This window comes from Nyctereutes procyonoides, unplaced genomic scaffold, assembly GCF_905146905.1.
Source record: "Nyctereutes procyonoides isolate TBG_1078 unplaced genomic scaffold, NYPRO_anot_genome, whole genome shotgun sequence".
NCBI lineage: Eukaryota > Metazoa > Chordata > Mammalia > Carnivora > Canidae > Nyctereutes > Nyctereutes procyonoides.
The window spans coordinates 71,095,604-71,120,993 of NW_026575052.1; the positions used below are offsets into that span (position 1 = coordinate 71,095,604).

Sequence of the window (25,390 nt, forward strand, 5' to 3'; positions counted from 1 at the left end):
TGCTAATCTGGTATTTCAATATTTTTAAATCTGCTTTTAGGAGCCTGTGAATGAATATGCCATGATTTTTTTTTAAAGATTTTAATTTTTTATTCATGAGAGTAGAGAGAGGCAGAGACACAGACAGAGGGAAAAGTAGGCTCCATACGGGGTGCCCGATGGGACTTGATCCCAGGACTCCAGGATCATGCCCTGAATGAAAGGCAGACACTCCACTGCTGAGCCACCCAGGCGTCCCCGAATATGCCATGTTAAAACAAGGATATGTCATGATCTCCACACAATGACTACAATTGTCAAAGGAGTACATAAAAACATATTTAAACTAAAACTATCATAAATACCTTAATCCTTCTTTAATGATTGAGAAAACATTTCAGTATTTTCCCATATCTTCTGGTCATCATTAAGAAAAAGGTGATACGGGGTACAAGAAGCTTAAAGGGAAGATTCAAACTGTGAGAGTCACAATCTAAAGAGCTGTTAAAAGGGGAGAAATACCAATTTTTGGCAGAGAGTGGAGAAACTTGGCATGACATTTGTTTCTCCTACAGAGCCTACAGCATTATAGTAATTTTTTATTAAAAAAGGTGCTGAGAATAAAATGATAGCTATAACAGAATGCCACACAACTAAATAAATAATACTGTGTTGTAATTACATATCCCATCTGCTTTCCTGTGAGGAACTCACAGTCAGTCACCAACAAGCTGGTTGTGAAATTATAATTTCACGCTCTACACAAAATAAATGATAAACCAAAGTTATTTATAGAAAGAGTGAAATAAAGGGGAAGCATTTTGACTAAATTTTAAATCTTAAGCTCAATTAGAGAAGCCATAGACTTATAAAGATATTTTTATATCTCTGTGAAGGAAACAAGATTGTCTAGAATAGTGCTGCCCAGTAGAACTTCAACAATGGAAATGTTCTGATTCTGCATTGTCCAATACAGCAGTCACAAGCCACATGAGGCATTTGAGCACTTGAAGTATAATGTGACTGAGGAATTTTTCATTTAATTTTTTGTTGTTAATTTTAGAATGATCTTATGCTTTTTGTTTTAAATATAAATGAGATGTCACTAATCCTTTACTTGTAAACTTCCACTGGATTCCCCTTTTTGCACATTAGAAAAAAACCCAACCAATTAATTTAACTTTAATTATAAATTTAAATTTAAATAGCCATACATGACTAGTGACTACTGCTTAAGCACAGGTCTAAAAGAATACAAAACTATAAAGTTGAACTCAGTGAAAACACATAAATCATGACAGTTTAGTGATTTTTATGGTACCGATATGGGCAAATAAAAGGCTTTTTTGATGTCTATTGGAATGTGTTTGCTACATCAGTGGTCTCAGATCACAAGGAACCAATTACACAGGAAAAGAGATAAACAGAAGGGAGCAAACTGTACTGCTCTGGTATGAACATTTAGTAGAACATCTAGACATCAGTTAAGATCTGTTTTTAAAAAAAAAGTGTAAAAGTTAAAATGAAAACATTTAAAATAAAATGGTTTCTAGTTTTCTTTACCACCTGAATTAAATGTTTAGATCCAGGTAAGCAAGCTGATAATTATTTATATAGTTTTGCATATGTTTATCAATTTATACTAATTTTTATTAAACCATGACATTTATCTGTATTTATCTGTGACGAGGGAGAAAGACAGGAAAATAAATTCCCAGAAAGCTTCATTTCTGAAATAAGTTCAAGCAGTTTTGGCAGTTGGTGACAGAGGGTTAAGGGTTACATTCTGAGGTTGATGAAAGCATCCAGGAAAAACAAGTCTCTGGAGATATCCCACTCTTACAAGGAACTGGGTTTGCTTGCCCAGATGAGAAAACCGGTTCTGCTATTGCCTATTGCTCTAACTCAATATTCACTGAGTTTAACTCCCCCATAAGCACCAAACGACAAAGAGAAGCTGCTGACCCATTAACATAAGTGTTCAGTTAACTTGATGCTTATTGAGATTCCAGAACCAGGGCATAGTCCCTTGTAAGTTTAGGTGGTGTGAGTTTATCCACTGAAACTCAATTTCCATTGAAATGTCAGGAAAATAAAAGTTCCATGCTCATAAACTTGAAGACTTGACCATGAACTTCAGTGGCCAGGTGGTCTACCACAGCTGATATCCCTGCCTTCTTTGACAATTCATAAAAATTCTAAAGTTGTATAGAATGATGAAGAGCACACTCAACTACATCATTAAAAATAACAACTTTTACTAAGTTCTTATCTAGTGCCAAGTACTGTTCTAAGGATCTTATATTTATCTAACCTTTCCTCACTGCTGTGAGTAGATATGAAGTGGATATCATGACATCCTCTCTGGAGTATACAGAAGTTGAGAACTTTGCCCCAGATATAAATGGAAGATGATGGAGTGAGAATTCAGTCACTAGCAGTATAACTCCAGATCCTGTGTTCTTAGTCACTGAATATCTTGCCTTATGTTAAATATTGTCTATTAAAGTCGTTTCTGTTATCAACTCTCTTAAGCAATCATTCCATGGGAAGTTTGTCTTTTATTAAAGCATCACAAACAACCTTTCAGCCAGACATGGAAATGATATGGGAAGGCAGAGTATAGTTGCATTGCTAGTTCAAGCTCTATCTTCCCCACATCCAAGCTAGTGGTCACTTTCATGAGAAGAAATGGAGGTCAAGAAACCATATATACCTATATTAAAGATATGTTTGACAATGAGAAAATTAAGAAAAGCAAAGGAAATTTTTGTTTTAACCATATAACTGAACATCCTTCTTTCTGTCCCCAAGACCCATTTTAAATAGTAGGTGAAAGACTTAAAAAAAAAAAAAAAAAAAGACCAATGAAAATACAAATCTCTGGAAACAATGTTTTTGGGAACATTAGAAGAAGGAAGTTGTTATTAGTTGGCACAGGAAAGTTTATATTCTTAAGCAGTTATATATCTATCTTTTAAATTTGGTTTTCCTTTAAAATCTGTACAAGAAAACATTTGTAGACTTTGAAGAGGTACACCTCGGAACAAATTCCAAGTTCAGAAAGTTTAAACACAATTTAGATAGTTTAATTTTAACTAAAAATTAGAGAGTCCAGAAATCTAACAAAATTTAAACTATCTAAATTGTGTTTAAACTTTCTGAACTTTTGTGTTTAAATTTAAATACCGTTTTGAAGTATTTGAATTTACAAGATAGAGAGTGGTTACGTACTTCAATGATACTCTATCAGCTTTATTAACATAAAGTCAGAGTAAGAGAAGGATGGAAGGACCCTGAGGACAGGCAATAATCAAGGACCACTGGCATAACACAGCCTGGCCATTTTTTTTTTTTTGTCTTACTCTACTTTTTAAAAATTATAATTAACATAGGGTGTTATATTAATTTCACATGTACAATATAATGATTAAACAATTCTACACATTTCTCAGTTCTCATCAAGATAAGTGTACTCTTTAATCCCTTTTATCTCACTCATTCAGCACCTATCTCCCCTCTGGCGGTTAATCACCAGTTTGTTCTCTGAATTTAAAGTCTGTTTCTTTGTTGTCTCTTGTTTTGTTTGTTCATTTGGTTTTTCCTTAAATTCCACATATGGCTGAAATCATTCGGTATTTGTCTTTCTTTGTCTGACTTACTTCACTTTTTTTTTTTTCACTGTGAAAATGCTTTAATGGTGGCGTCTGTACAGCATGTGATGTCCAGACAGGAAAAAGAGTGAGTACACACAGAGACACGCCTATCAGATAACAGGTTGTGAGCGAATAAAGAGTTCACACGGCTTCCACGCACTTTACCAGGTATCAGCTCTAGGCCACCTCCTCCTCGGTGGTGGCATCCTGGTACTGCTGGTACTCAGACACCAGGTCATTCATGTTGCTCTCGGCCTCCATGAACTCCATCTCGTCCATGCCCTCACGCGTGTACCAGTGTAGGAAGGCCTTGCACCGGAACATGGCCGTGAACTGCTCTGAGATGCACTTGAACAGCTCCTGGATGGCCGTGCTGTTGCCATGAAGGTGGCGGACATCTTTAGCCCCCAGGGTGGGATGTCACAGACAGCTGTTTTCACGTTGTTGGGGATCCACTCCACAAAGTAGCTGCTGTTCTTGTTTTAGACGTTCAGCATCTGCTCATCCACCTCCTTCATGGACATGCGGCCCCTGAATACTGCGGCCACAGTCAGGTAGCGGCCATGGCGGGGGTCACAGGCAACCATCATGTTCTTAGCATCAAACATCTGCTGGGTGAGCTCGGGCACCATCAGGGCCCGGTACTGCTGGCTACCTCGTGGGGAGAAGCTGGGCATGAAGAAGTGCAGGCGGGGGACGGGACCATATTGACAGCCAGCTTGCGGCAGGTCAGCATTATATAGCAAGGTGACAATCTTTTTATGGCTAATACTCCATTATACACACACACACACACACACACACACACACACATACCATCTTCTCTATCTATTCATCTATGGAGGGATACTTGATGTAATCCCTATCAAAATAACAACAATAGGGCAGCCCTGCTGGCTCAGCAGTTTAGCGCCGCCTTCAGCCCAGGGCCTGATCCTGGAGACCTGGGATCGAGTCCCACATTGGGCTCCCTGCATGGAGCCTGCTTCTCCCTCTGCCTGTGTCTCTGGCTTTCTCTATCTATCTATCTATCTATCTATCTATCTATCTATCTATCATCTATCTATCTATCTAATCTATCTATCTCTATCTCATCTCTATCTATCTCTATCTCTGTGTCTGTGTCTCTCATGAATAAATAAGTAAAATCTTTTTTAAAAAATAAAATCTTGGGGAACCTAGGTGGCTCAGTTCATTAAGTGTCTAATTCTTGATTTCAGCTCAGGTCATGATCTCAGGGTCCTGGGATCGAGCTCCCATCAGGCTCTGAATTCTGTAGGGAGTCTGCCTGAGAGTTTTCCCTCTGCCCTTCCCTGGGCACATGCTCTCTCTTTCTCTCCATCAGATAGAGATAGATAGATAGATGATAGATAGATAGATAGATAGATAGATAGATAGATAGATGGATCTATCTTTAATAAAATAAAATAAAATCTTGAAAAAATAATGCTATGTTGCAGTAAAAAGGAGTAATGCAAACTTAGGATACAATGAAAAAATAAGGAGAGAATTTGCAATATTTTAGGAGTATGTCCAAAGGGAGAACAACTAGAATGATGAAAATGCATCATGAACCACAATGACCATCTATCTCTACAAAGCTTTCCTAGAACTGGGAAGACAGATGCTTTTGCAGTCTTTATTCTCAACTGCATTGAAGGATCATACCTAAGAAGTTACATAGGGGTGTGTGTGCGTGCATATGCGTGTGTGTGTATCAGAGTCTAAAGGAGTCCCATAATAATAGGTTTTATTTACTAGTGTTAACTATGTGCAAGGTACTGAAAACTTGATGTGTTTTATTTCATATTAATTCACACAACAACCAAAATGAATTGGATATTATAATTTGCATTGAAGAAATTTTTATAAAAAACTGAAATAATTCAGCCATATTTGGCAACTGTGCCAAATAACACAGCTCATGAGAGGCAGAGCCGGGACATTTGTAGCTACAAAGCTCCAGTGCTGTTGAGAAGATCCTTCATTAAGCTGAGCTTCTCTCAAACTATAAAATCCTGTTAAGTCTACTGACCAACTCTGAGGTGTTTTTTTTTTCATTTTATTTGAAGAAAATTACACCAAATGTCTGTTTCAAAATAAGTTTCTACATTGAACTGTCCAAGTTCATTTTCTATTTTTAACACAATCTCTTGGTAATTCATAAACTTTAAAAAAATAAGATAAAACCATTCTTTTAGGAGACACAGGGTTTTGTGCTGCAGGCAATACATTACTCAAATATTTGGAATAGAAAAAGTGGATGAACCCAGAGTTTTCCCTCCATAGAACTGGAAAATACAAGACTTCTAATGTCCAAATGGTCATCTTCAGACAATCTTATATGTACATTTAATAGCTATAGCATAAACTCTAGGTATTTTTGAAAATTCACTTGGATGATTAACATTAATGAGAGACAGGCAAATATAAATTTAAAATATTTAAAAGCACAAACCAAAACTATTTGTTCATTAACTAGGCTTATAAACATGCCATCCACATTCTGGAAAAGCTAATAATTACTCTCTAATTGTGCTAATTATGTAATGACAACATTGTAAATGTTTGTTTATATAATGTTAGATTTCTCTAATCTTATCATTAGTCAGACTTTGGACTTCTGCCACTGTGTACTCATGTATATACTGGTATGTGCCAAACTGTTTGAACAATTTATTTTTAAAACTGGTTGTTAATGTGCTGCTATAATATTCAAATCAGAAACTTACCACATCCTTAGGAGGAGGTTCTGCTTCCTTCTTTATCTTTTTACCCATTCTGGAAAAAGATGCAATAAATAGTTAAAAATGTCATTTGTAGGGGATCCCGGGTGGCTCAGTTGATTAAGCATCTGACTCTTGATCTCAGCTCAGGTCTTGATCTCAGGGTTGTGAGTTTAGGCCCCATGTTGGGCTCCACGCTGGGTGTGGAGCCTACTTTAAAAAAAAAAAAAGGTGTCATTTGTACTTGTATACACAATTACAATGTATTGTGATTACAATTGTAATTACAATTACAATACATTGTAATTACCTATTCCCTTATTTTTTTTAAGATTTTATTTATTGATTGATAAGAGACACACAGAGAGAGAGAGAGGCAGAGACACAGGCAGAGGGAGAAGCAGGCTCCATGCAGGGGGCCCGATGTGGGACTTGATCCCAGGACTCCAGGATCACGCCCTGGGCCAAAGGCAGGCACTTAACTGCTGAGCCACCCAAGGATCCCCACCTATGCCCTTAGCAGGAGATTTATTTCCTCATTTAATTTTACCCAAAAAGAGAATACACAATACATGTACATTATTATACATGTATAAATATGTTACCTACATTCCTATTTCAAATTCTGCAACTTTTAAGGAACCTATTGATAAGATTGTTGAACACTAGTCCTGGCTTCCAGTTTGTAAGGAAGAGAATAAATTAGTGACATAACTTTTACTTACAAAATAGGAAACAGTTGCCATGTTTACAGCTCACTTCTGGATAATTTGGGAGACTACATCCAAGTTACTTTTGAGATCTGCAAGAATCTTTTGCCACAAAGGGATGGAGTTTTGTCTGCTTTCTCGCACTGATCTTATCCCAACAGTGTCCGGTACATAATAGGCATTCAATATTCATAAAAATCATTAACTGTTTTTTCCTGAGAGTATGATTGCATAAATGATACCGAAGACATACCAACTCCAAACTAACATTTGTGTCAATTCCCCAGATATCTGGAAGTTTTCTCTAATATAATCCATAGTTCAAAAAAAATTTAATTGAGAGTCTGAAGAGATTCTGGGGTTACTGCTTGCAGGACCTTTTTCCATCTGCCCTTGTATGTCCATGCCTATACAGACAAAAAGTCAAAGGATTGGTACTCAGAGTTGATATACTACAGAGGAGTAACCACCTGGGTATAGAGAGTTTTCTAAGGTGTTGGTGACTGTTAGAATAACCCTAGAAATCTTCAGAATTTTCTCCATTGAGAGTTTGTGGGGTTATGTTTGGCATTTGCACAATCTCAGATGGTATAACCTAGTCTCAAGGAAATGACTATAGCTTCCAGAGAAATTCTAGGAAGTCGAAAATCTTGGGGAGAATCTACAATGTCAGAGTTAGTTTAGATCGTTTGTCAAGGCACAAATGCAACTCCTAGCATTAGAAACACTGATCAGGATTTATCACATACCTTAAAAAGTCACATGTTCATAGAAACTCCTAAGGATTTCTGAAAGATATCCAGGTTCCTAAGTTCAGGTCACAGATTTCAAGATTTTTGAGGGTCTGGGCAAGTTTATGCTGTTATGCACTACCTCAAATTATATCCAATATAATAAACATTAAAATGTACCCACATTCTCCATTAAATATAATTTTAATCATAAAAAATTTTGAAGTTAAGCGTTTGAAATTATTCAGCAGTTTGTACACCTGGAAATTCTTGAAAAATGAGAAAATTGTTTTCAAATGTAATTTAATATTAAAAACATTTAATGTTAATTTTTCAGTTTTCAGATTTTAGAAGCAATATTTTTTTTAAAACTGAAACATATTTCATGGATGCTTAAAAAGCACAAAGACCTTAGACTTTGTGTCTATAATATTCCAGGCAGATGCAAAGAAATTATTCTGGACAAATGAAAATCTATCCTATGACTAATCTCTAGGAAGAAGAAATTTCAGAGCTCTTTGCAACCAATTCCAAGATATAGCAGCCTTTGATTTACATAAGAACTGCTTATGAATAATGTTTTAGAAGGACCTGAATTACACCCGCACAAAATTACTGTACGTCATCTGATTTTCACTCAGGAACTTATTTTTCCCATTTCAGGATAGTGGCTTTGAATAATTGCATATTCAAGAGTACAGAGGTTAGAAGAGCCTTAACTCAGGATTATAGCAATGGAGCTGATCCTAGGAACACGCGAGGTAGGAAGCTTTTAGTGTTTTTATTGTCATACTGAGCATAATAGTTAATGAGGGAGAAAGTATAAAACTGACACAGAATCAGGGGCAATGAGCCTCAGAAATAACCCTAAAGTGTTTTTTTTTAACTTTGTAAATTCAACATTTCACTTAAAATCAACATGATACAACCAAATTGCCTTATTTTATTCTTTTAAAATTTGTTTTCCTTTAAAACTTCAGAGATGTTAAATTAAGAAAATAAATTCCTTTGACTGTTTGAAGCAAACCTGCTTTCCTTGACTATTTTACCACCTGCCCATTGATGTTTTTTAATGTGCTGAAATAAACATAATGTAAAATTTAACATTTTAATCATATTTAAGTGTATAGTTCTGTGTCTACTGTCCACTTATAGAGGTAATACATTTCATTACAGAAGATTTGGAAAACAAGGATTCATGGGATTATAAAAAAAATCACTCAGGAAAAAAAAACTCAAGGGGATCGTCACTATTTCAATACAGTTCCTTTTTTTGTGTGTTTTCTATAGTGATTTTACCATCCTATCTGGATTTCTAGCTCCTATTCTCAACTTCCCTTCCTGGAACCATTTTCCTATATATTCTTAAACCAATGGACAAGTTCATGAACTCTCCATCTCCATTTATTGCTTCAATTATCTCCAATGAATCAGCATATCATATCATTTAAAATAATATTGTACTATATGTTGGTAAATTGAATTTAAATAGAATATTTTTTAAAAAAACAAAAAAGTACAAAATAAAATAATATTGTAAAATTCACTGTTTATCTAGACAGTCTCCTATTGTTGAGCATTTGTTTCCAATTTCCTGAGATTATGGATACGGCTGCAATGAACATCCTTACACGTAAAATGCTCATCCACATCGCAACTGATTCTTTAAGATAAAGTCAAATAATTGGATGAAAAGGCATGAACTTCATGGACTTGAGTATGAAAACAAATCTGCTTTCAATGCGCATTTTCTCGATTATTAGAGCGGAGCCACATTTTCCCCCCACAAATGTATCAACCATTTGTACTACTTTGTGAGCTTTCAGACTACACGACCTTAAGTGTTTTCCAATGGGGAGACCTTTTTTTGAGAAAAGTTGAAGGGGAGGAGAGAGGCTAGAGCAAGTGGGGATTGGCTTCTTGAGTTGCTGAGAGTCAAGTAACGAAATCTTAGACCCTCTGATCCCCTTTCCGGGCCTCAGTTTCATCACCTGTTAAATGGAAGGTGGCCAGGATGCTTCTGAAACCCACCCCGACCCCCGTCTAATACTGTGGGGAGAGGGCGGGGACGGACAACCCCTCCAAAGTGTTCGCACCCTCAGCTGGACCAGATGTCCCCCCGGCGGGGCACCTTCTCCTTGCCCACGTCCTGCGGAGGCCTCGGCCCTGGGCCTCTCCAAACAGCGGGAGTGGCTGCGCAGCCGCACGCCTGCCTTTACCTGCCAGGAGATCCCTCCGAGCCGCGGCCCCTCAGAGCCGGAGAGCTGCACCTGCCGCGCCGGCGCCCGTCTCTTAGGCACTGTTGTTCTTGGTTGCTAGGCGACCGCGCCGCGCCTGCGCGCAGGGGAGCGCGCGCCGCCGCCGGGGAAGCTCGCGCCCGCAGCCCCAGGCGCTCGCGGTCCAGCCTTAGGCAAGGGGTGGGTGGGAAGGGCGTCGGGCGCCCTCCGCTCCTGGAGCCCCGGGCTTGAGGCAGGATGGACGTGAGACGCCTGCCCCTCCTGGCTGTCGCAGGCCCGCCCGGGTGGACACCGCGGCAGCAGGCAGTGCAGCCCGGCTTCTAGCCGGAGGACCGGCTCCGGATTCACACGCGAGATGCTGTTGCTCTCTCCCAAAGACAGGCCTCGGCCAGCACCCTGCGGGCGACTCCCGAAGGCCACTTCCTGCCCCGACGCCACGAAGCCCCAGGCCCGCACGGACACCCTCGACCTACTGGGGCGTCCAGTCTGCCCTCACAGAACTTACCGTGTCCTTTGACAATCTCCTCTTCCACCTTTCTTTCCACTTTATGTCATTCTTCCCAACGGCCTACCTCTCCATTCCCCTTCTTCGTCCTCCACCTTCCCCTCCAATCAGCAGTTAAGTCCACTGGCCCTCCTCATCTTGTTTGGAATCCACTCACTCCCTTCGATCCTGTCACCCAATGCATGTCCTCCTTTTTGGCTTCTGATGACTTTGGTTCCTCTCTCCTTCTTGTTCATTCACCATACCAGAGACACATCAACCTTCCCAGAATTATTGCTTTAGACATGTCACTCCCCTACTCAAACTTCAGTTGGCTTCCTAAAATAAAGCCTGAACTCACGAGCCTGGTATTCAAAACTGTCGGCTCCATCCTGTTCTACCTGGCACCCACCACTCTCCCACAACACAAGCACCAGTCAAACTTACTGTTCCTCCAGTTTTTCCATACTTTTCTCCTCTGGATTTTGCTCACTGTGCCTTCATCGTTTCATCAACAAATATTTATTAAGCATCCCCTCTTTGCCAGGCCATGTGCAACTTGTGTAACTCCTGGAATTCCGTTTCTACTTAATTAAGCCCGGCTGAAATGCCATCATCATAAAATACTCTTTGATTGACTTTAGCAAGAAAAAAAATCTCTCCCTCTGCTGAATTCTTTTCACACTTTTCAAACTCCACATCTCTTACCTGCCTCTGCTGGTCCCCCAGCCCTAAGAGTGTTAGATGTTCCTTGTAGTTGCTTCTTTCATATCCCTTTATGTCCTTTTATCACCTCTAAATTACCTGATAAATAGCTTTCTATGTATTTAAGAATTCTTTTTATTAACCTTTCTATCAAATAACTTGTGATTTCTGTCTCCTGATTGGACCTTGAATAATGCAGTCCTAGATCTTCAGCTTCTTTCTCCCTCTCTTCCACCCTTTTCCCCTTCAATATAGGAATACTGTGAAACCTCTCCTTTGCCTCATACAAAAAACAAAAAAAACAAAAAAAAAAACAGAAACAAAAACGTCCTCTCAACCATATGTATTTCTTTCTAGCTATCATTCCGTTTTTCTCTTTCTCTTTTTGACCATGAGTTTCCAAAAGAGTAGCCTGCATTTGATATTTCCACATGCATTTACCGCCATTCAAACTACAGTGACCTTGTTTGGTCCCACTATTAAAACTACTCCAATCCATTGGCTGTCTTCATCTTCCTTGACAGCACTGCTGCATATAATAATACTCTTGATGATACCTTCTTGAAACACCTTCCTTGGTTCCCTTGATACTACTTGCCCCTGATCCTTCTCCTACTTTTTTTTTTTTTAAGATTTTATTTATTCATGAGAGACACTGAGAGAGAAGTAGAGACACAGAAGCAGGCTCCCTCTGGGGAGCCTGATGCAGGACTGGATTCCAGGACCCCAGGATCATGACCTGAGCCAAAGGCAGATGCTTTGCCACTGAGCCACCCAGGTACCCCTGATCCTCCTCTTACTTTTATGGCCACCATTTAAGGTATTTTCCATACAGACTTAAGTGTTGATATTTTCCAGGATTCTGTCCCTGGTTCCCTTCTCATACTGTATGCTTTTCCAGGGTAATCTTTTTTATTTTTGTGACTTCAACTGTCATACATATAGCTCCCCATCAGCTTCAGTACTGAGCTCTAGGTTCACTTATCCTTCCTCTTACTGGAAAGCTCTACCTGACGTCCACAGGCATCTCAAACATCAATACTACCCATCTAAACTCATCATTTCCCCTTAGGAATATACTTTTCTATTAATCAAGAGGAAATACCACCCACATAGATACCCAAGCATAAATTCTGAATGTTATTTTAGAACCATTATCCTTCATATTCAGTTATGTGGATTCCCCAAAAACTCTCTTGAATTTATTCCCACTTTTCCATTCCTATAGTCCAAGTACTAAATGTCACCATCCTTTACCTGATATCATCTAACAAAACTTCTAACAGGTCTATCACCCTCTAGCTTCATCCTAGCTTCAATCCACCTTCTCCAAGATGACCAAAGTAATATTTATAATTTGTTTCCCTCCTTGTTGGCTCCCGATCACTCCACTAAATGCATGATGAGATGCAACAACATTCTTAAATTAGCATTCAAGAGCTTATTCTGGCTGACTCGTCCCTATTGCAATAGCTTCTCTAATCACTCAACAAAAGAAAGAAGGAAAGAAAGAAAGAAAGAAAGAAAGAGCAAGCAAACTGCTCATAATTCTCCAAGTACACTATAACATTTATGCCCTTCACTCTCCTAATCAGCCTGAACATCATCTATTTTTCTTTCAAAATTTCTTCATGATTTCCTCCAGAAAGTCTTCATTGGCTTCTCCAAACATGATGAAATATTTCTCATTTTTTGCCATCACTGTGCCATACACTTGTTCTATTTCTGCTATTTTCACATGATATAATTTATTTGTTTATATGTGTGTCTCTCCACATAGGCTCTTTCTAAATGTTCTTAAATAACCCATATGAAGTAGTTAGCATAAAATCACTCTACTAATAAATGGCAGAACCAGAACTTGGACCAAAGTCAGCTCGATTTTTACAGCCATGTTCTGAACCAATGCATCATTCTAGCACATTCTGAAAATACACTGTTATGACAAAGTGTAGAGGGTTCATAAAATAATTAAAGCTACTGTTTTAATTTTTCCCCACAACCTTAGTCTGTACTGAGCATGTCTATATCTTGGGGTCCTTTTTATTTTAACATATGTGGCTGGATGATCTTTGACAAATGTTTTCAGTTGTGTAACTGTCACTTACAATGAAGATATAGAGCATTTCCGTCACCCTACGTTTCCTTCATGTGCCTTTGAGGTCAGACCTCTCCTTCTAACCCTCATCTCTAGGAATAAATTATCTGTTTTCTCTTCCTATAGTATTGGATTTTTAGAATGTCTTAGAAACTGCACCATGCAATATGCTGCCTCTTGTGCCTGGCTTCTTTAATCTAGCATCATGCTTTTGAGATTTGTTCATAGTTTGCATGTATCAGTAGCTTGTCTCTTTCTGTTGCTGAGTAGTATTACACTACATAGATATACAACATCTAATCACTGGTTGATGGACATTTGGGTTCTTTCCAGTTTTGGACTGTTATAAATAAATCTGCTCTAAATATTTATACGCAGGTTTTGTGTGAACATATGTTTCTTCTTCCTTGGGAAAATACCCAAAATGGAATTTCTGGGTCTTATGCCATGTGTATGCTTTATGTTATGAGAATTTGCCAAACTGTTTTTCCAAAGGATCTATACTATATTTGCATAACCATCACCAATGAGTGAGTGATCCGATTGCTTCCTATGCTTTACAACACTTGATATTGTCAGGCCTTTAAATTTTAGCCATTCTATTGGGTGTGTAGTGGTGCCTCCTGGTTTTAATTTGGTTTTCCTTCATGACTAATGATGAGCTCATTCTATGTTTTGGTAACCATTTCTATATCTTCTTTTGTGAACTATCTGTTCAAATATATGTCCTACTTTTAACTGGGTTGTTTGTCTTATTGTTACTGACTCATAATAGTTCTCTCTATATTCTGGATACAATTCATTTATCATATATAATTTGGAAATATTTTCATCATAGCGGAAAATTAAATTTAGAGACTATAATTTAACTTGGGTTGCTCATTGTTAGTGGGTTGACCATTGCTTCTAGGTCGTTTCTGAAGCCTGGTGAAGCTATGTATTCAGCACACATTATAAATCAGAAATCTACAGATCCAGACTGTGGCTACAAGAGATAAGATATCATGTGGCCACCATTGGAACTCTCTGGTTCTCTAGCCATGGCTTAAACTTAAAACTCTAAGCCTGCCATTTTCTGTCTCAGAACTACTAAATATAATTAGAAGTAATTTACCCATTCTGCATCCCTTTTGTTGCTTTTGTCCACCACACTGTGCTATAGCAGTCGCCACTTGGTCTGTCAAAACTATCTCCAAAAGGTACTTTTTTCTAAGAGACTACAGATGACTCCCACAAGACATCTTCTCAAAGTAAACAGATCTCTTCACTGTTTTCAAATTTAATCAGGTTAAACAACCAGTTCCAGATTTACATCTTTGAATTTCTAAGGTCAGCAGCCACTTCTGGTACCAATTATCATATCATTTGAAGTTCCTCTGTGGACAACAAAATCTATTCTAGTTGGCTGAGAATTCGAGATTTATAGCATTGTTGCAAGGGCTGGAGGAACAGGTGCTAGGTTTTCAGAGATGACTTTCAAAACAGTACTGCAAAACATTATTTACAATACCCAAGACAGGGAAATAAACTAATAAACTAAATGTCCATTGATAGATGAATGGATAAAGAAAATGTCTGTCTAAATGCAATGGAATCCTATTCAGCCATAACAAAAGAAGGAGGGGCACCTGAGTGGCTCAGTCAGTTAAGCATCTTTTTTTTTTTTTTTTAAGTTAATCATCTTTTGACTCAGTTATTATCCTAGGGCCCTAGGTTCAAGCCCTGCATCAGGCTCCTGCTCACCAAAGAGCCTTCTTTTTCCTCTGCCCCTCCCCACTCCCCGCTCATGCTTTCTCTCCCTCTCTTAAATAAATAAATAAATAAATAAATAAATAAATAAATAAATCTTTAAAGAAAAGAAAAGGAAGAAATCCTACCATTTGTGACAGCGTGAATAGACCTTGAGGGCATTATGCTAAGTGAAATAAGTCAGAGAAAGACAAATACTGTATGATCTCACTTATATTTGGAATCTAAAAACATTGAACTCATAGAAACAGAAGAGAATGGTAGTTGCCAGGGGTCAAGGGGTTGGGAAAAATGGAGAGATGTTGGTCAAAGGGTACATTCAGTTATATAAGATGAATAAGCTCCAGAGATCTAAGATAGAACATGGTGACTGTAGTTAACAATAACTGTACTGTATACTGAAAGTTGTTATGAGAGTAAAGTTTTAATATTCTCAGAACCACCGCGACAACAATAAAATGGTAATTATGTGAGGTGAAGGGTATGTTAACTAACCTTGTTGTGGTAATCATTTTATAATATGTGTATCAAATCAACACATTGTACACCTTAGATGTATATAATGTTGTACGTCAATTATATCTCAATAAATTGGGGAGCAAAATAAATATATTAATATGTTAATAAATATATTGATATTTAAATATTTATATATAATAAATATATCTCAATAAATGTGGGGGCCAAAAAGGGCTACCAAGAAAGCCAAGAAATCAGGAAGCATGAAGCATAAATCATTTAGAATAATGAGGATTATCTCAAATTCACATATGTGCTCTCTAGTAATTCTTTTAATCCTCAGCCCTTTTTTCAGTCATAGAAAAGTTACCAAGCAAAGCAACAGAGCCTAACAAATCAGGCCAGCTCCCCTCACAAAACTTATATCTTAAAAGAGAAAAAGATTTAACATCTTGAAGCATCTACAAACTTAAAATTTTTGAAAGAATATTTTATAAAATCAAGTTACACCTTGATGAGATGAAGTTCAATTTCATAGCAAAAGCCAACTTGCATACGTAATTATAGAATCATTCAATTTAACATCCTATGTTAAAATTGTCTGTGTTTGGGACCAGCAAGATAAGAGCATAGAAAAGATGTCGTTTTTGAGCTGTACCACAAGTAGATGTATTTACTAACATGTGAGTCGCCATAGAGATAGCACCAATCTAGAAATCAAACATAATTGATCCATCAACAAGCCTTACAAAGTATACCCAGTTAATAGATCTAGTTAGACTACCTAAAGAGAAATGCTTCAGAAAAACATTATTTGTTCTGCAAAGAGGTATGAAAACAAAGTTCTTAAGATAAGATATTTAAAGTGCTAAATGAATACGTTGAAACAAATATATATTATGTGAAATGCTTAGATGTGTGTATTGGTGCTTTAATTCTAAGTTAAAGGACGTACATCAGTAGTTCGTTCCCAAAACCTCATCAATGAAAGAAGTTACTGTTTTAATTACAGACAAATGCTGGTATTAAAAAAATATGTTGGGGGGATCCCTGGGTGGCGCAGCGGTTTGGCGCCTGCCTTTGGCTCTGGGCACGATCCAGGAGACCCGGGATCGAGTCCCACGTCGGGCTCCCGGTGCATGGAGCCTGCTTCTCCCTCTGCCTGTGTCTCTGCCGTTCTCTCTAGCTCTCTCTTTGTGTGACTATCATAAATAAATAAAAATTAAAAAAAAATATGTTGGTATAACAATTTTCCATGGACCTGTTTTCCATATTAAATTACATTTTCAAAATGGTGAATCCAAGCCACTATAGTCACACTTGTTTAGAACTCTATTCAAAGAATTAATCTCAGAAAATATACTATCAGTTCATACCAAAGAGGATGACCAATGAAAATTTTCTCAAGAGTTTCTGAGCTAAAAGAGGAATTGAAATTGTGAATCTAAGTGTACGTAAAAATGATCCTTACTCTGTAGATATGAAGGTTGGTTTATTGGCTTTTTAAAAAATGTGTTAACTAGGGGTGCCTGGGTGGCTCAGTTGATTAAGTGGCCCACACTTGATTTCAGCTCAGGTCCTGATCTCAGGGTCTTGGGATTGAGCCCCACTGTCGCACCCTGCAGTGAGTCTGTTTGCTCTCTCTCTGCCCCTTCCTTTGTTTGTGCTCATTCTCTTTCTCTCTCTCTTCCAGATAAATAATCTTTTTTCAAAAAAATGTGTTAACTAATATTTTGAGCATCTTAAAGAACTTGATCCAAGATTGGGAGGACCCCATCAAATATATGAATGTGCAGTGTCAGTATTAATGGATTCAGAGAAAAAAAATCACTACTAATGTTTAGTAGCTGTTAGAATTTGAACACTAAGGTATTAGGAGCACCAGTAGAGCAATGTCTTTATGCTGGAAGAAAAACTTCACGAGAACTTTGAAATAGTATGCAAACATTTTAAAGGATTCAACTCAAATCCATTATCACAAAACATTTTAATGTTGCATTTGTCAAACATAAGGAAGCTTTTATGCTTAAAAAATGATAAGTCTGCAAAGTAAGATTTCAAACGATCAAAGATCAAATTATCTGAGACAGAGCAAGAAAACAGTTTTCATCCATTGAAGAAAAAGTGAAAATCTGCTATTTGCCACCTCTGCTTGTGTAAACATAATCTCTGACCAATGAGACTATGAAGACTATGAAAGGTTCTGATCAGGAATTACATGGAGCAATTTTGAGCTGCAAATCAGGTGGATGTCTGAGTTGCACAGGTGTAAAATATTCACATAAGCAAATTCAACTTTTCATTTAAAAATGTGAGGCAAAAAAATAAATTAAAATGTAAGTCCATTTTATTTATAAATTTTTTACAAACTCAATATTCAAAGTATCTCTACTATCTTTTACTTTATCATAAATATGTAACATAAAACAATATTTTTTTTTCATGAAGCCCATATTGACTCCTTTAAGTTCTCTCCAGTTCACCTGAAGGGCTTACAAATATTATCATTTTCTGTATGTGCTATGATATGGAAAAGTTTGAGAACCATCAATCTAAAGTCTTGCTGGTCAATAGAAGTTCTGGGTTTAATCTATAGGACTTGTTTTCAACAGTCCTGGTCTAGTAGTTTGCCATTGTCCATACATGCAGAGATCATCAAATGTGTCTATTAGACAATTTATAAAGAAAACTATTCCCATTTCTTCAAAATCAGTGTTCTTCCTTCCATGGTCTCAGGGCACTTTGAGCAACAAATTAGCTATCAGAACATTGTGGGTATGGGGATCCCTGGGTGGCTCAGCAGTTTAGAGCCTGCTTTTGGCCTGGGGCATGATCCTGGAGACCCGGGATTGAGTCCCACCTCAGGCTCCCTGCATGGAGCCTGCTTCTCCCTCTGCCTGTGTCTCTGCCTCTCTCTCTCTCATAAATAAATAAAATCTTAAAAAAAAAAGAACATTGTGGGTGAATGTAAACTAGGGTTAGAGAAGATGAGAAATCGAATGGATTTCCCTCTCCTACCACAGACAACTCTTCTTTTGCATCTGGATTATTACTCACCTCAGACCCAGCATCTTTTTTCCCTGGATTCTGTTATAGTCTATGTAGTTATTTCCATGGCTAGAAGACATGTTATCCTCTCATATATTATGTATGTTTAAAAATCAGTGTCCTTAAGGGGGTGCCCAGGTGGCTCAGTCAGTTGAGCATCCAACTCTTGATTTCAGCTCTAGTCCTGATGTAGGGGTTGTGGGATTGAGCCTAGGGTTGCGCTCACATGCTGGGCATGGAGCCTGCTTGAATTCTCTCTCTCCCTTTCCCTCTGCCCCTCCCCATTCTGTCATGCACCCACATGTATGCACTCTTTCTTTCTTTTTTTTCTCTCTCTCTCTCAAAAAAAAATAAAATCAATGCCTTTAGGTATTATCACCCTCATGCACTACACATAAGTACCATGGATGCTAATCAAAGCACATGATACTATGAACTCTCCCATGTTAACAACTTGAGAGTATTAGCATAACAACCTTTATCTGATGCAGTAGATATGTTCCACAAAGCATGTTTTTTAAAAGGATTTTTGAAATCTAATTATATTTTAAGAACATTAAGAGAGTTCACTATTCAGAGAAATCTAGAGATGAATCACCTTATACTGAAGAAGAAAAGAGCCTTTCAATAAAAGAAAGCAATTATCTATTATTTATCTACTTTACAAATCTAAATTTGTAGTGAGGGGGCACATTTGTATAATTTAGATAATTTATCATCATATGTTTCTTTTAATGTATTCTTTGAACTCATTTCCATTCAAAGTGAATTAGTCATATGGCTGATTGTTGTAAATCAATTGAACTTGGTTGAAGATAAGTAATAAAAATGTAACATTCAATGCAGTCAGTGTTAGCCATGTAAGAAAAACCATAAACAGTATGGTAACCTTCCACCTCTCTTAGAACCTAAGCATACACAGTTTGCCAACATGTACTGTAAATAGCTGCTATTTTTCTCAAAAGTAGATTGCCACAAGGCAGTTTCTTCCACCACACTGTGTTATTTAAAAGTTATCTGCTTTTTTGGCTGCTGTTCAAGACAGTTCTTTGCCTGCAAATCCTCTTTATCTCATGCTATGGTTGAAGCAAAACCTTGGCACGGTTTCAATGCATTTGTCTTGTTGTACCAGGGGAGAAAAAGTTAAGGGCCCCAGAGACTGACACTGCTCTGCAAATGGTCATGAGTCAGTGGGGAGTCCTGTTGGCTATTCAAAAGGGTAATATTACTGAGTACCCACTGTGAAAGTGAAATCCCCACTTAGGAAAAGAAGCCACACTATAAAAAAGATCATTTAAAAGCCTGAGAGATCGAGTTTCAAAATAAGCAATACTCATTTTGTGTACTTGACTCCAGGCCTTTAAAGTCAGCCTAACTTAGTGGACAAGGCCCATCAATAGCAATCATCTATCTCTTAGTCTTGATTTTACATTCCTTTGACTCTGAATTCACTTCCTGTCATTGCACTATGGAAAGATCAGCTTGTTTGCTAGAGGTTGTGGGGTTTAAGAGAAAATAGGATGCATCCCACCTTAAAATAAAGATTGATTACAGATGTCTCAGACAATATATCCCTTTGAGATGGCATCCCACCCTGGGAAGGATGCCTTAGAATGACTTCTTCTACCACTAGCCAGCTATCTACATGACATGTGGAACCCATGCTTGTGGATGAACAGTAGAAATTGTGGTCTAGTCAACCACTTGACATGAAGATTCTCTAGTTTGGCTTCTGGCATTCAGCTTATTTAAAAAAGAAGAAGAAAGAAGAAGAAGGAGAAGGAGAAGGAGAAGGAGAAGGAGAAGGAGAAGGAGAAGGAGAAGGAGAAGGAGAAGGAGTTGTTAACTGTGCCTATTTAATGATCCAAGTTTAAGGACCCCTTGAACTGAAAATAAGTGGGTTGATCAAAAATACAACCCAGGTCAGAAGTACCAAAATAAATTCTATAGAATAAAATGGAAGTCTCTAAGAAAACCAGTGTGTTGGTAGTAGAAAGAATGGTTCTCTGAGCTCTTCCCTTTGCCTGTTACAGTGAGTGGCCAAGTGATCCAATAGCACATGGTATTATTGACGTCAGGATCCCAAGTCAGTTCTCACATTGGCTTTCTTACCCAAAATGGGTCAAAGATTTTGGTTGGATCATGACTGACAAATGATTACTGCTAGAAAAAGAGTCTGAGCAAACCCTTTCCAATGACAAATGATGACTATCATCCTGACTATGAAGGATCCCTTGGGCCCTCCTTATTTGAAGGGCTGGGCCACCCTACATGGATCTGGTTCCAAAGCAGCATCATTTTAAGTAGTTAGTTTAGTTGCTGCAAATTATTGGAGAGCTGTGTCTAATTTGCAGCAAAATTATCAGTCTTTCATTTCCAAGTTGTTTTATTTTCCATCACTTACTTCAAGAAATACCAAGCAAAACACATTTTAAAAACAAATGAAAATTCATACTAGAATTAATGAAAATTTGACCTAAGTTCTTGAACAATAGAAAAAATAAGCAAAAGATGGTAATGACCACACATAATATATTTTGAAATAAGTATGTAACAAATTATTGTTAGTTTGTATTTTTAAAAATTATAAAGGATAGATATATCTACTAGTGAATATCTTAATTATTAAATATTTAAAGGAATAATTTTTAGTTTCAAACAGAGTATAATCTATGAGATTATAAATTAAATTTTATAAATTTAAGAAAATTGTAATTCACAAAAGATCAGCATTACCTAAAGCGTATCTTTAATTTTGAATAAACCTCAAACTACAGGGCATCTTGAAGGAACTAATGATTTTTTGAACAGTTGATTGCAGGGGTATAGGGCTTATTTTAAATATGACTCTTCTGTAAAAAATTAAAGAGGAATAAAATAGTCTGAAATCTTTATTTAATAGAAGACTGAGACCAAACTCACAAAAAGATTAAGCAACAAAACAAACTCATAAATACAAGTGAGTTTCTCTATCACATTAATCTAATTTAATTTTTCACCATGAAGCTGATATATATTAAAATAAGGGAAAAAATTCAAAAAGAAAATGATACCAAAATAAAGAGACTTCGTTTTCTTCCATTTAAAATAGGGTGAATTCTTTATTTCAATTTAGTCTCTATCCCTTGTAAACACATTCTTACCTTGCAGAAAAGAAAATGTAGTTGTACATATAATCCACTTATTATGCAACTTGTTTTCATTGCCGTCATAACATACTTGAATGCATAAACCAGCATTACCCTACTGCTCTTAGAGTTCAAACTATAACAGGAATTAAACACTAGTGATTTTTTTTCTTTTAATCTACTAATGTTGACTACATACATTATATTTCATGTAGATCTTGCAATTTTGGATTATATTCATTACATATTTCAGCATCTTATAAATATAAGCCAAGTCCAAAGCTATCATCCTAAGCTTGGCATTACTAATTGGAAATTAATTAATTAAAATAGAAAGTTGGTATGCTTGGGGTGCCTGGGTGACTCAATTTGTTAAGCATCCAACTTTTGATTTTGGCTCAGATCATGATCTCAGGGTCATGGGATTAAGCCCCGCATTGGACTCTGCACTCACCAGGGAGTCAATTTGGGATTCTCTCTCTCCCTTTTCCCCTGCCCCTCCCATGTGCACTCTCTTTCTCTTTCTCTCTCTAATAAATAAATAAATCTTTATATGAAAGAAAGAAAGTTAGTATGCTTTATACTTATTCAAAAGAATGTTGTTAAAGGATGTTACAGTTTTTGTGATGAGAAATATTTGTAATTTCTATTCTCTCACTATAAAATTTTTAATTAATTGGTTCACTGGAATAAAAAATAGCAGATCATACCAGAATTTCTACCATCCACTAGTTCTGAATACTACAGTTTATGATTCAAAGGTTCTAAGTTGTCCTTCAAGTAGCTTCAGTGAAGATAAAACTCATCTTAAAAGCCAAAATCAAGAAAATGATCTATATCTGCTAAAATAATCAGCTGTCATTTGTTACTTTGGCCTTAAAAACAAGGCTACTGGATTCCATTTCCATGATACTGCCCTATGACTCAAGTAAAATATCTAGTGTTTTGGAGATATGTAACTAATTCAAATATTTAGATACATATTTAAGTATGAATGTGGATTTGCCAGTATTGTGACTATTGAGAACATTATTTGAGGGCCAAAACTACTTTATAGGGCACTATTATACATACAGTACCAGCAATACTAGACAGAGCAATTAGCAAAGATAGAAAGAAAAAGCACACAAATTAGAAAAGAAGAAGTAAAATTGTCATTGTTCACAGATGATACATTATATGTAGAAAACTTTAAAAACTCCACTAAGAACTACTAAAACAAATTCAGTAAAGTTTCAGGGTACAAAATCAATATACAAGAAAATAATTGTTTCTATACACTAACCATGAACTATCAGGAAGATAAATTAAGAAAACCATCCCATTTACAATAGTTTCAAAAAGAATGAAATAATTATAAATAAATTTAACCAATGAAGTGAAAAATCTGTACACTGAAAAATATAAAACAGTGATGAAAGAAATTGAAAAAGACACAAATAAATGGAAAGATATTCTACATTCATGAATTGGAAAAATTAATATTATTAAAGTATCCTTCTACCCAAAGCAATCCACAGATTCAATGCAATCCCTATTAAAATTCCAATGACATTTTTCATATAAATAGAATAACCAATACTAAAATTCTTATGGAACTGCAAAAGATCCCAGTAGCCAAAGCTATTTTAAAAAAGAAGAACAAAGCTGGAGGCATCATACTTCCTGATTTCAAACTATATTATAAAGTTATGGTAATCAAAATGGTATGGTATTGGCATAAAAACAAATAGATCAATGGAACAGAATAGAAAGCCAAGAAATAAACTCATACATACCTGTATGGTCAATTAATTTTTGACAACAGTGCCAAGAATACACAATGGATAAGGACAATCTCTAATAAACGGGGTTGGGAAAACTACATATACAATGCCCCATATAAAAAAATCAACTCAAAATGGATTAAGACTTGAATGTATTACCTGAAATTCTCAGAAGAAAACACAGGGAGTAAGCTTCTTGACATTGGTCTTGGCAATGATTTTTTTGGATTTGACACCAAAGCAAATGTAACAAAAACAAAAATAAAGAAGTGAAACCACAATAAACTAAAAAGCTTCTGCACAGCAAAAAAAAATAAAAATAAAAAAATCAAGAAACTGAAAAAGCAACCTACAGAATGGCAGAAAATATTGGCAAATCAAATATCCATTAAGAGGTCAATATCCTGGGATCTCTGGGTGACTCAGTGGTTTAGCGCCTGCTTTTGGTCCAGGGCGTGATCTTGGAGACGCCGGATCGCGTCCCACGTCGGGCTCCCCGCATGGAGCCTCCTTTTCCCTCTGCCTGTGTCTCTGCCTCTGTGTGTGTGTGTGTCTATCATGAATAAATAAATAAAATCTTTAAAAAAAAAAAAAGAGGTCAGTATTCAAAATACATAAGGAATTCATACATCTCAATAACAATCAGTCGATCAAGATAATCCAATTTAAAAATGGACAAAATACCTGAATAGACATTTTTTCCAAAGAAGATACACAAATGGCAAACGGGTACATAAAGGTGCTCAATGTCACCATCAGGGAACTGCAAGTAAAAACCACAATGAGTTATCACCTCATACCTGTTAAGATGTCTATTTATCAATAAAACAAGAGATTACAAATGCTGGAGACAATTTGGAGAAACGGAAACACTTGTACACTTGGTGGGAATGTAAACTGGTATGGGAAACAGTATGGAGGTTCATCGAGAGATTAAAAAGGTAACTACTATATGACCCAGCAATCCAACTTCTGGGTATTTATCCACAGGAAATGAAACCATATCTCAAACAGGTATTTGTACTCCATGTTCATAACAGTATTATTCACAACAGCCAAGATAGGGAAACAACCCAACTGCTGACAGATAAATGGATAAAGAAAATATGATACAGACACATACACAGTGGAATTTTATTCAGCCTTATAAAAAAACTCACACCAATCCTGCCATTTGCTACACCATGAATGAACCTGGAGGGCACTATGCTAAGTGAAAAAAGCCACATAGAGAAAGACAAATAGTACATGGTATCATTTATATTGTAGAATTTACTTAAAATTGTAAAATTCATAGGGGCACCTGGCTGGCTCAGTTGGAAGACCATGCGACTTTTGATCTAAGGATCATGAATTCAAGCCTCATATTGGGTGTTTGGGTATAGAGATTATTTAAAAAATAATAATTAAAAAATAATTAATTAAAATAATAAATAAAAAGTCAAATTCATAGCTACAAGAATAGAAAAGTGGTTGCCAGGGGCTAGATGTTGGGGTTATAGAAGTTGGGAAGAGAAGAGAAGAGAAAAAGAGAAGTCGGGGAAGAGAAGCTGAAAAAAGTGTACAAACTTCCAGATCAATAAGATCTGAGGATCTAATGTACAACATGGTGACTATAGTTGATACAACTGTACTTTAGAGTTGAAATTTGCTAAGGAAGTAGAACATAAGGGTCCACACACAGAGAGAGGTAAATATGAGCAGTAGCAGATGTTAACTAGGTGAGAATCCATTCACACTGTATACAAATATCAAATAATCACACTGTATACATTTAATATATCAAAAATCTTGTTTGTCAGTTATGCTTCAATAAAGCTGAAAAAAATTTATCTAGAATTACTTGCAAGTTAATGAAATCAACATAAATGTCCCTTAAGAAAGGACTAATGAGGGTGCTTGGGTGGCTCAGTC

The 25,390-nt window shown here is 36.8% G+C and overlaps 1 pseudogene; it reads right to left on the bottom strand.

Annotated features, from left to right (window-relative positions):
- Positions 1-3,812: 3,812 nt before the first annotated feature.
- LOC129514130 (tubulin beta chain-like) lies at positions 3,813-4,371 on the bottom strand (annotated as a pseudogene).
- Between the last annotated feature and the right edge of the window lie 21,019 nt (positions 4,372-25,390).